We start from the raw sequence: 11,301 nt of genomic DNA on the forward strand, positions 1-11,301 counted from the left end.
ACAGCACACTTTCAAAAAAAAAAAATGCTTACTTTCTCGTTTTTACCATAAATTATAAAATTAATTGGAATATAAATATTACATTTCCATATATAGTATATAAAGCAGTAAGACAAATCATTGCCTGTATGAAATTTTAGTTTGTACTGACTTTGCCTAATTTTACAACAGGTGCATAAAAAACACTAGCAAAGATCTAGATGAGTTGACGTACCCCCTGGAAGACCTCTTTACAGGAGGGGGAAATCTGATGTGGATGCTTGAAACGATGGTCCACAGACGAGCCAGGACAGCCTCTTATATTGACACTGGCCCATTTGTGACCGTTAGACCAATGCTACTTGCACCTCCTTTGCAGTGGTGCCCTGCATGAGTGATCTCCAGTGCTGTCTCTAGGGTCACTCTCAAAAGGTAGAGGAGAGACATCCCTGCTTGATACCAGGAAGAAGGCAAAGTCTGGCAATAGTGATGATGAGTAACTCTCCACAAATGGCAGTGCTATGTGATAATGTCTCAGCTCCAGTGACTGGTGCCACTGGACATACCAGGAGAGTATCTCCAGAGATGCATGAAGGCACATCTTAGTCCCATAATCAGCACAGCCAATGACAGTGCCATCTTACATGGCACCACTCTCTTACCAGAGAGCTTAGCCACTTTGACCTTGGAAGAGTGAGATTTGTTCCCCTCTTTGGAACAATGCTTCATTGTGTTTGGAGCAGTTTCTGGACTTTGGCTGGCATTGCCTTTCGATTTACCCTTGCATTGGGGTGCTGATGCTGGTTCCAGTGATGACATTGTCAGTGCCAGAAGTGCCAGCACTGAAGCCAGTGCTGAATCTATCAATACCAGCACTGAAGGGGTTGATGGTGTCGGTGTACCGGCTGCTGGTGCCAAAGTGATTGGTGTCAATATGATGGTGTTGATTTCTACAGTGTATTCTCTCCTGCCTTTCCATCACTGCTGGACTGTGCTGTCTGCTCATAGAAGAACATGCTGAAGAAGACCCTTCCAGTTCTTTGGAGGTGATTATCTCCTCCAGGTCTGAGATGATGCACATACATTGCTTAAGCAGGTACAGTTTCAGCTGCCCGGCCCTCAATTTGTGAATCCCTGAGGAGGACTTAGAAATTGAACACTTCTTAAGGATCTGACCCTCCCCCAGATAGAACAGGCATCAGCTATGCCCATTGACCAGGGGGATGAGCTCTCGCAGGTCAGGAAGGTTTCAAACCTTGAAGGTTTAGAGTCTGCCATACTGTTTGTCGTGAAGCATCTTGTCCCCCCTCTATTGAGGGTGCTTTTTATTTTTGAACATCCAAATTAAAGGGATAAGGAGGGTGAAGATCCCCACCGAACTAGTTGAGAACAGGCCTTTGAATATCAGAGAAGGCAGTGGGTTGGACATTCGCCAGGTTTTGTCTCACTATCATGGTTAATAAGAAGGAACTGCAAGGGGAGAAATAAATTTCACCCACTCTACGCATTATGCCCTCACTCGGGAGCCCAAGGAGATACAGGGTGCACGTGCACCCCCAGACAATGCTGTTCAAAAAAAACCTGACCTCACGCACAAGGCACATACACACCTACAGTGGGATTCATACAGACACATGCCCGAAGAAGAAGCCAAAGTTAAAAATTAACTTAGTCATGATAATTTTTATAGGGTGTGTCAGAAATAAAGGAAGTGTCCCTCAACTACGCATCAAAATATACATGCAATATAATTTAACTGAACTATGCCTTGCCAAGACCAGACATGGCCACCCAGTAAAGAAATAAACTCATATATCACCCAGCACAGTGGCACACAACCTTTCCAGACTACTGTATCCCTTTCAGAAGTCGGGTTTGTCTTGCATACCCCCAAGTTTCATCTCACTGAAAGACTACTTGCTTACAAAATCAGACATAAAAATACAAAAGTGTCACAGCACACTATTATTGAAAAATCGCTTACTTTCTCATTTTACCATATAATTCAAAAGTAAATCAATTAGAATATAAATATTGTACTTACTTTTCAGTGTATAGCATATAAATCAGTATAAGCAAGCCATTGTCTGTATGAAATTTTAGTTTGTACTGACTTTGCTACTGCTTTCTGTAGCCTATTGTAAAACTAGGCAAATATCTAGATGAGTTAATGTACCCCCTGGAAGTCCTCTGTGTACCCCCAGGGGTACACATGCCCCTTGTTGAGAAACACTGCCCTAACACACAACAAATATTGTATGTCTTTTTACCACTACATGAAGAGACCATCAGAATATGGCAAATTTTAGCACCTACATGAGAGATCTTAAGAGAAGCCAGCCAATTTCTATTTTTAAACTTACCAAGCACCATTTTAAGTAACTATTACCAAAACATCTTGGAATTTTAACTAAGATCCTGGAATTTCCTGTTACACTAAACACAAGTCCGACTATAAAATCATCGCAAAGGTGATGAAACCAAAGTCTAAAAGTTAAAAAAAAAAAAATCAGGTGTTAAAAAAACAGACCGTCCTCAACTTTAGGGAGTAAAGTTTCTAGGGCACTGTTTTGCATTTTCTTTATTAAGAGAGGATGCATGTGCTCCCTATTTACAAACTGTCCTATCAAGACTAACAGACAACTATACTCACTTTAAAAGAGGCAAAGAGTCCTGTGGCACCTTAAGCTTTCGTGGGTGAATACCCACTTCGTCGGATGCATGATATACTCACTTTCTAAGTTTTAAAGTCCACTTGGTCCTTTACTTGAGCTGGGAGATCCCAGACCTCAAAAGTCTCTTGACCCATTTTCTTTGTGTTTAAGTCTCAGTGAAGCCTAACAGCACAGTCCTTTATATTATGACATTGCCTGTCTTCATTTCTGGGGTAGTCAGCCAGGACATACATTGTGTGCCAATAGATATTTTTCCAAATCTGAATAAATAAAATAGATTTTGAAATTCCTGGGCGCACACACAATAAATAGTACTGTAATTAGAAATGGTTCCCTGACTTCCAGCTCACACACTGAAGTGGTGGTCCACAACCCAATTCCGAAGAAAAAAACATGGAACATGCTTAATAGAATCTGGGGACCCACATGCAAAGAGCAGGGGCTCTATGGATTTTTATCCAGCATCTTTCACATCCTCCATTCATAAGGAAGCCTGGGTCACCATCTCTTGAAACAAAAGAACAGGGTTGAGATAAATTCTCAGCACCATTTAAATTCAGGTAGTTGCCTGGATGTTCTTGGACTTGTATTGGAACCACCACCTATCAACAACTCCTTTGAGATTAAGCAGCAACATGGAGCAGTTTGCCATTTATTTTGCTCAGGACATTGCACCTGGATCCAGTGAGGGAGTCAGCAGCTGTAAAGGACACCTGCCTGCTCAAAGAAGTAATGAGAAAAGTTAAAATATAGATATATTTGAGAAGTCTGATGCTGCTCTTTCACTCAACTTTCCTAAGTGCAATAAACATTTACCATATTACCAGATTTTAAAATAGAAGAATATTCCAGACATCAAAGCTTTAGCTAAGCTTTGGGTATCTATTCAGTTTCTTCTTGCAGCCACAATAGATCCTTGCACCACTTACAGTATCTGCTAGAAAATGAACAAATGTTTTTGCAGAGTTTAAACAATTACTGCAAAATATTTATTCTTAAACGCACTACTGTATATATATGTATACAGCAAACCAAATTTGCTAGACAGAAGGTATTGTTTATAGCAACTAGATAGCAAGAGTGTAAGATTTTGGTAACTGTTAATAAATAGAGGTTAAGGATATTACCGTGTAAGGATCTTTCACTGGTAAAAAGACCCCACAAACCCACAGAAGGTTTGGAAAGTGGGGGGGGGGGCTAAATTTACCGGGTTACGCCTTGAGCTCACAAAACGGTAAAGGTGAGTGCCGTACAGCGTGCAGGTAACAAGAGTACTAGCACTGTCAGCTAATCCTCACAGTGAAATATTAATTTCAAGTATTTTCTTTTAAAGAGTCATATCACTGACTCATATTCAAACAGTGCACCTGAAACTTTATTAAAAGGGCCTTTAGTTTTAAAATCATTTCAATATTCATATTTAGAGGGATAAACTTTGGTGTTACATCACACTCTTCTCCACTGTAGCATGTCTGCATTATTGCAAAGCTTTCATTTAATCAGACGCTGAAAATAAAAAGTTCAGAAAATTTTTCTACTCTTAGTTTATTTTTTCTTTACACTAACTCAAGTAAAATCACCCTGACAGTACAGTAAATATTAAGCACTACTCACAAAATTAGCTCTTCTTGTTAATAAATACATAATTTGATTGTACAAATATATTTTCAGAATGCACTGCTAATGCAGAGATAACTCAGTGGTTACTAGGCTACTGGTGGTCTGTGGAGCACTTGCTGGTGGACCAGAGTGTACTGGTTTCCCACATGGTGCTGGCTCTCCTACTTATTTCCTGCTGTTAAACTGCTTTAAAAACATCTAGAAAGACATTAAAGCTTTCCTAACATTACTTTTTCCATGTAAGCGGTTGCTCCAGTTACCACAGTGACTTTAAGTGATTACAAATGGTAGGGTTGTTGTCCGTGAGACAAACTACTAAAATATGTTCCATCCTATAAAAGAGTTTGAGAAGCTCTAAATTAATTTAAAACTGAAATATCTGACAGGAAAAAAAAATACTAAAGATCTCATATTCAGTTAAGATTGTACTTAAAATTATTATTGAAGAAATGTTGGCATTTCAGGTGTGTTTTGAAAAGCCATTATCAAGCTATAAAATATAAGGGTTTTCTTCACTTAATCATCAGATTTGTTCGATTAATTTTAGGATTACCAAGAGCTAACAATGAGGTTAAAATAATTTTTAAGATGAATTATTACCTCACCAAAATATTTACGTATCCAGACAAAATATTACTCCTCCTATTTGTTATAATCCCTAGGTTATAAAGCTGTTTAATTATTTTTGCAGTCCTTTATAGCTGATTAATCGGAAAGAGGAGAATTAAATGACTGTGGGAAGAAGAAAGGTATTAACATATTTTAAATTACAATAAGTAACTATTTAGGAAAGAAAAACACATGAAAGTGCTTTTTTATTCCTAAAGTTTAACTGAGCATGAAATTTAGCTTTAATAAAATAAGGTTCCACTTAATTACTATGCCACTGCAATCTGTTCTGCAATTTGCCCCAATGGCTACAGACAGTGGCTGACAGATAAGGATTTATTTTTTATGAAATTTGCAACCGAATATTTCATTCTTTGTCAAAAATCATATACAATATCCCCAAAGAAAGTTATCTCTGAAAAACAAGCCCTTATACAATAAACCCATACTAACTCACTCTGCAATCACTTGTATGTACGGCATAAATTAATTTTAAGCTGAACTTTATGCATGTTTTAACATGGCATATTTTCCAAGTGTAGTATGAGTGATCCCCAACCCCTAAAGCTTTATACTCTGCATTCTGCCAGTCTGAACAGTGATCTATTGAGTAAATGATCACAGTATGACCCATTTTTGAAAAGCAACAAACACATTTGTAAAGGTGTTTTGATTAGAGGTTTTATTCTTTGTTTTTTTGGGCATTTTCGCTATCGTTTTAACATTTTCAGGTGAACACAGGTTCAAGAAACACACATTTTAAAAATTATTCGAGTACTTCATTTCGTGGTCATACAAAATTAGACAGGTTTTCACTGGCTCTAAGGAGTGATGTTTGAAAAATAAACATACTGCCATACACATTCAGAAGGGAAAAACATAAAACACAGTTATCTACGGCTCAGGACCATCATGGGCTTTTCTTGAACAGAGAGGCATTGACTAGTCTCTTGCTAACCACACATACAGTGAGCAACAAGGAAACCTTATTCCTACTGCCCGGCACTTCTCTCCGGCTGGAGAAGGAACCCGACAGCCTGGCTAAGACTGCGCTACGGCAGGAGCCCGCTCCGTGCAACACTCTCCCCTCCCACCGCCCCATTTCAGGCCAAGCCCTTCCTCAGGCAAAACTCCCGTTCACTTTCGCTGGAGCTCTGCCTTACTGACGAGGGTATAAATTCACTAATGAGGGATGCAAGTGCAGATCTGTTGAACCCGCTCCTCCAATGCGCCCGATCCCATCCGCTCGGTGAAGCTCCTGCCCTAGATCGAGCGCAGCAGCGGTCCCCGCAAGTGCATTTAGGCGCCGCCGCTGCCCGGAAGGAGGAGAATACACCCCTCCAGCACAGGGAGGTGTGTCCTAGCCACAGCTCCTGTCAAACGCTCACACCCGCACCTAGGCGATCCTGGGGGCCCCGCAACAAACGGGGCTGTGCGCACGGTAGAGAGCAAGCAGCTTGGCTCGGGGAGGAGACGCTCCAGGCATTTCTCAGCGCTGATCCCCTGGCTCAGGGACAGGTAGATGCACAGATAACGGGGCACCAGCCAAGGGAGCAGCAGCGGCTGCTTGGGCACTCTCCCGCTCTGCCCCTGCCGCCCTCAAGCAGGGCTGAGTGCGACGAGCAGTGCCAAGGATGCAGCGCTGCCTTCGCGGCTGCGGCCCCAGGAGCAGGGCTAGGCGGGACAGGGAGCTCAAGCCCCGGGAAAGCCGCGAGCTAGCGGGCGGCCGCTGACTGAACTGGGGGTAGGTAGCGTATCCCCCTCCTCGCGGCTGCTTTTTTACCCCCTTCGTCCCTGGACTTGGGCTGGGAGGGAAGAGGCTGGGATGGAGCCTCCGCACCCGCTGGACTTCAGTCCCTCCTCACCAGCCGGCTCTGCAGCTTTTACCCCTCAAGCCTGCGGGCTCGGGCTGGCCAATGCCGCTTCGCCCAAGCCCTAGGGGGCTGCAGGAGCACGATCCAGGGTGCAGGGGGCGGGAAGAGATCCCCGGCTCCCCTCGAGCCCTGCCCCCGACTGTTCGGGACGATTTACAGACACCCTCCCCCCCCCGCGCCCCACATCCCCCTGCCTCCCGTTTTCCCTCCGAGGACTGGGGGGGCGCGCACCGATGCCCTGAGCAAGAAGCGGCAGCAGCAAAGCCCCTGCCCGGGCTGGGGGCACCTACTCCCCGCACAACACACCAGGGACAGACCCCCCCACACACATACACGCGCGCGGGGCGCAGCCGGGCCAGCGCCAATACCTGCCCCGAGAAGCGCCGCCGAGCCCGGGGGGGGGCAGCGATGGGGGGCAGCGGGGAGAGGCCGGGAGGCGGCTGTGGAGCCCGAGGAGAGAAAAGACCCAGCCCGACCCACCGTCTCCACCGGCGACCGCTGCAGGCGGCGCAGCCCCACGCGTCCCCCAGCCGCCGCCCCCGCCCAGGAGCCGGGGGAACAAGGGGGCAGCTGCCCCGCTTCTCCACCCCCGTCCCCGGCCAGTCCTGGGGTGTCTCTCGCTTCCTCCCCGCAACCCAGGGCACCGCCAAGCCGCCGCCACTCACCGGGCTGGGGACCGGAGGGGGGGGGGTGGAGGAGCCGCCCGCTTCCTCGCGCGCCACCAGCGGCTCGTGGGTCTGTCAAGTAGCGCGCAGCCCCCGCCGCCGGGATTCACGCCGCCGCCGCCATGTTAGTGGGGCGCTCGCGCATGCCCGCCAGCCGCCCTGGGGGCTGCCGCCGCCGCCGCCTCCCCACCACCAGAGCCCGCGCGAGGGGGCAGGCGCCTGCCGCAGGCGCTGGGTGCAAGCCCGCCCCCGTCAACGTTTGCTTCAGGCTTTCCTGTCCACACACACTCAGACTCAGGCCCGCAGAGTCACTCAGGCCCGGGGTCTTAGGAGCCTGCGGGGAGGGTCAGCCCCTGAGTCCCGCAGTGACTGGGGTCTCAGTCCTGTCATTTTGCAGTCTGGACCTCAGTCCAGCAGGGCTGGGAGCCAGCAACTGGAAACCCAGTCTGGAAGGGATGCTCAAGCACAGGCTTGGCCATGCCAAGTCCACAAGCCTGGATCCCACAAACCCAGCTTTCCAGCGCGTCTTATGGCAATGAAACCCCCAGGTCGGGCCCCTGTCAGCTGACAGGCTCCTGGGATTTCAGCTGCAGGGCTATAAAAGGGCAAAGTAGCCCTTCAGCTCCGAGCCCAGGCTCTAGGACTCAGCCCGAGGCTTGGGTCACTGAGCAGCGACACTGCTATTTTTAGCCCCAAAGCCTGAGCCTCACAAGCCCAAGTCAGTTGGCCTGGGCTCTGAGGCTCAGTGCTGTGGGTTTTTTAGACCCAAGAAGCATGAGGATGTTAAACCGCCCCCTACAGTTGAGTGTATGTAAATATTGTATACACACATCCCCAAGCACATACACATCTACCTAGAAGTGTAGAGGCAGACAATTATACTAGTATATAAATAAGCATATATTCATTCTCACACACAATTCTATACCTGCTTTATACATACATATAGTTATACAGAGAGTTCTAGAGGGTGTAAAAATTAATGTGTAATATGTCACAAACACAAAAACTAGGTTAAAAGACCATTATTATGATTGCAAAGTCAAGCACTCAAAAGTTAGTAAATACCAGAATTAAGGCTTCTTGTTCAACCCAAGTCTTCAACTAAATGGTCACATACTATTTTTTCCACAGGACCTTTGCTCATTTAGTGCAAAGGATAGTCAGTGCTCACTTAATGAACAGCTATTCAATATTTTGTTTTCTCATTGTTAAACACATGCCTTATTTATTGCACACAACTCAGACCATGTTGTGAAAACAGAATTATTAACCTCCTCATTGACTTTTCTATGATGCTAATCACTATAGTATCTAAATGCTGCACAAACATTAATGAATTTATTTTCAAAATACAATAACACTTGAGATGAGGGAGGATTATTATCCCCATTTTACAGATGGGGAACTGAGGCACAGAGCATTTAAGATAAAAAGTTTCCACTAATTTTGGGTGCCTAATTTGAGACACAAAGGAGCTGATTTTACAGAGTACTTATCATTATATAGCACTTCATATGTTCAAAGCACAGCTTCTATTGACCTCATTTGCAGCTCTGAGTGATCACTACTTAGGCAAATCAGACCCAGGTCTTTAGTTAGGTACTCAGAAAATAACACATTTAGTGGAAACCTCTGAAAAGTTTGGGTTTAGTGACTTACCTAGAGTCAGCTAGGAACTCTGTGGCACAGGTAAAGATAGACTCCAGTTCAGGGTTTATTCTCAATGGTTGGTAACTGTTAAAACATGCTGATTTGCAGCTACATTTAGCCTTTCTACTACATATTGTGTTTCTTTCTGCTAACTATGAGGATACAATAGATCCATACACATTTATTTAGGCAATCATATAGCTTAATTTACATTTATTAAGATTCTTATTTTTTATTATTTTAGAAAATGGTTAATGATGCATTTCTTATTTACTGAATGATTAATTTCTTACTTGTCATTTTTATCAAGCTACATGTGGATAGAATTCAAATTAAATTAAAATGCACAAAAACTGTATTTAATTTTTGTATTAAATAAAATTACCTCAAATGTGCTGGAAATGTAAGAAAAAATGTGTATCAAAAAGTTTATCTGAACATGTTTTGCTAACTGATTTATTAAATAAAGGAAGTATTCTCTATATTTAGTATGTTCAACTGAATATTTCTGGTCACTATGTCCTTCAAGATTTTAGAACTAATAGATCTCATCCGCTCACACCTAGTTTTTATTCACAAATTGTAGAGAAAACAAGGTTTCATACATTTTTAAATCCCAATTGGTTTCTCAACTTTGAATGAACTATAGCCATTTAACTGACTAAATGAACTGAATAAAATGAAATGAAGAAATATTACTTCCCGTGCACCTGCAGAAGAGGCTACTGTTGTCAAAAGCTGGGTTAGCACTCCACAAAACCTGGTGCTTTTTCAGGTGCTTTGCCGGTGACTTCCAGTAGTTCAGTGGTTTGACTTTAAATTATTTTAATAAAGTATGTTATTTTCAGGGCTTAACAATGGTTGTCAATTTCAAATTAAATTTTGAAAGGGTTTATTTAAATAACTAACTATTTAGTTTAAATTTAAAATTTTGATTTAAATACATGTAAATATTGTATTAATTTAAAAAACCCAGATTTTTAATCCATCCTGATCCCATTCTCCAGGGTAGTATTAACCATGAGACCATCCTTCCTTCTTCCTACGGTCTCTTGCCTCATTCATGACACTCATTTCTACTTTAGCACCCCTGCTTCATCTGTTGCCACTGACAAGAGTTTCCTCCATTATACAACCCTGATTCATCCCCAGAGCAAGTCTATCTGTGAACTAAATGAAAAAATAGAAGTCCTATGGAAAAAATAGTATGTGATCATGTAATTAAAGACTGGGAGTACAAGGGAGTCAACTAAGTTTGTACAAGCAGCCTTACTTCTGGCATATCCTAACTTGAGAGTGTTAGGCTTCATTCCTTCATGTGGTGTCATAGTGAAACCTACATGGTTCATCAACAGGATGACTGGAACTTTTTTTTCCCCATTGCACAGACTTCTGCTACTTGAGCCAAGGGACTAACTGATAGCAGTAGTAGGTTTTCGTTCTCTTTGTTGACCAGTGCTAGAGAGGGATGGGTCACTCTACTAGTGGGTTTCCTGGATACTTGCTGACAGCAGAGGAATTGTGAACCTCAGGAAACCCGGGTTCCATTCCAGGCTCTAAAGGAGAGTGTGCTCTAATGGGCACAGACCTTCCTGCTTGTTCCCCTCCAAGCTTTACCCCCTCTGTCCCATCCCAGTCCTGTCTCTTCCTCATCTTTGACTCATTGTCCCAGTCCCATTCTTATTGCATGCCCAGTCCCAATCTCCACGCCTAAGGCTTCTCATCTCAGCCCCAATCTCTTTGCCCAGACAGTTCTAGTTTCCCACTCCAGGCTTCCCATCTGAGTGGATCTCTTTTGCCCACTCCCAGTCGAGTCTTCTTGCCAAGCCAGTCTCAGTTCAACCATCCCACCCCCACTCCTCATCCACTGGCTCCTTGCCCAGCCAATCCCAGCTCCCAAACACACAATCCTTGTCTCTAGTCTCCTTGTACAGCCAACCCAGTTCCTCCTTCCCAGCACCTACTCCAGTCTGTCTCTTCCCTGTTCCGCCTGTGCACACGCGCACACACACACACACGCTCTCTCTCTCTCCCCCCTCTCTTCCCCAGTCCAGGTGTCCTTGCCCAACCAATCTCACCCTCTCCCCCATTCCTCAGCTCCCAGTCTCGTTGGCCACTCAGTCACAGATTACTCTTCCCCACAGCTTCCAGTCCCCTTTCCCACCAAGTCTCAGCCTCCTCTTCTCTAACTCCCAATCACACTTTCTCTCTTCTTCCCTCTCTTTT

The 11,301-nt window shown here is 44.4% G+C and overlaps 1 protein-coding gene across 4 annotated transcripts in view; it reads right to left on the bottom strand.

Moving 5' to 3' along the window:
• SCML2 (Scm polycomb group protein like 2) overlaps window positions 1-7,574 on the bottom strand; it is a 148,042-nt gene extending 140,468 nt beyond the window's left edge. For all 4 annotated transcript variants that reach the window (XM_048862159.2, XM_048862176.2, XM_048862167.2 and 1 more), the window contains exon 1: window positions 7,423-7,574. The gene's annotated coding sequence lies outside the window, so the exon portion shown is untranslated. The remainder of the gene's footprint in view (window positions 1-7,422) is intronic.
• Window positions 7,575-11,301: the final 3,727 nt, after the last annotated feature.

The sequence above is a fragment of the Caretta caretta genome, chromosome 1 (assembly GCF_965140235.1).
Source record: "Caretta caretta isolate rCarCar2 chromosome 1, rCarCar1.hap1, whole genome shotgun sequence".
NCBI lineage: Eukaryota > Metazoa > Chordata > Testudines > Cheloniidae > Caretta > Caretta caretta.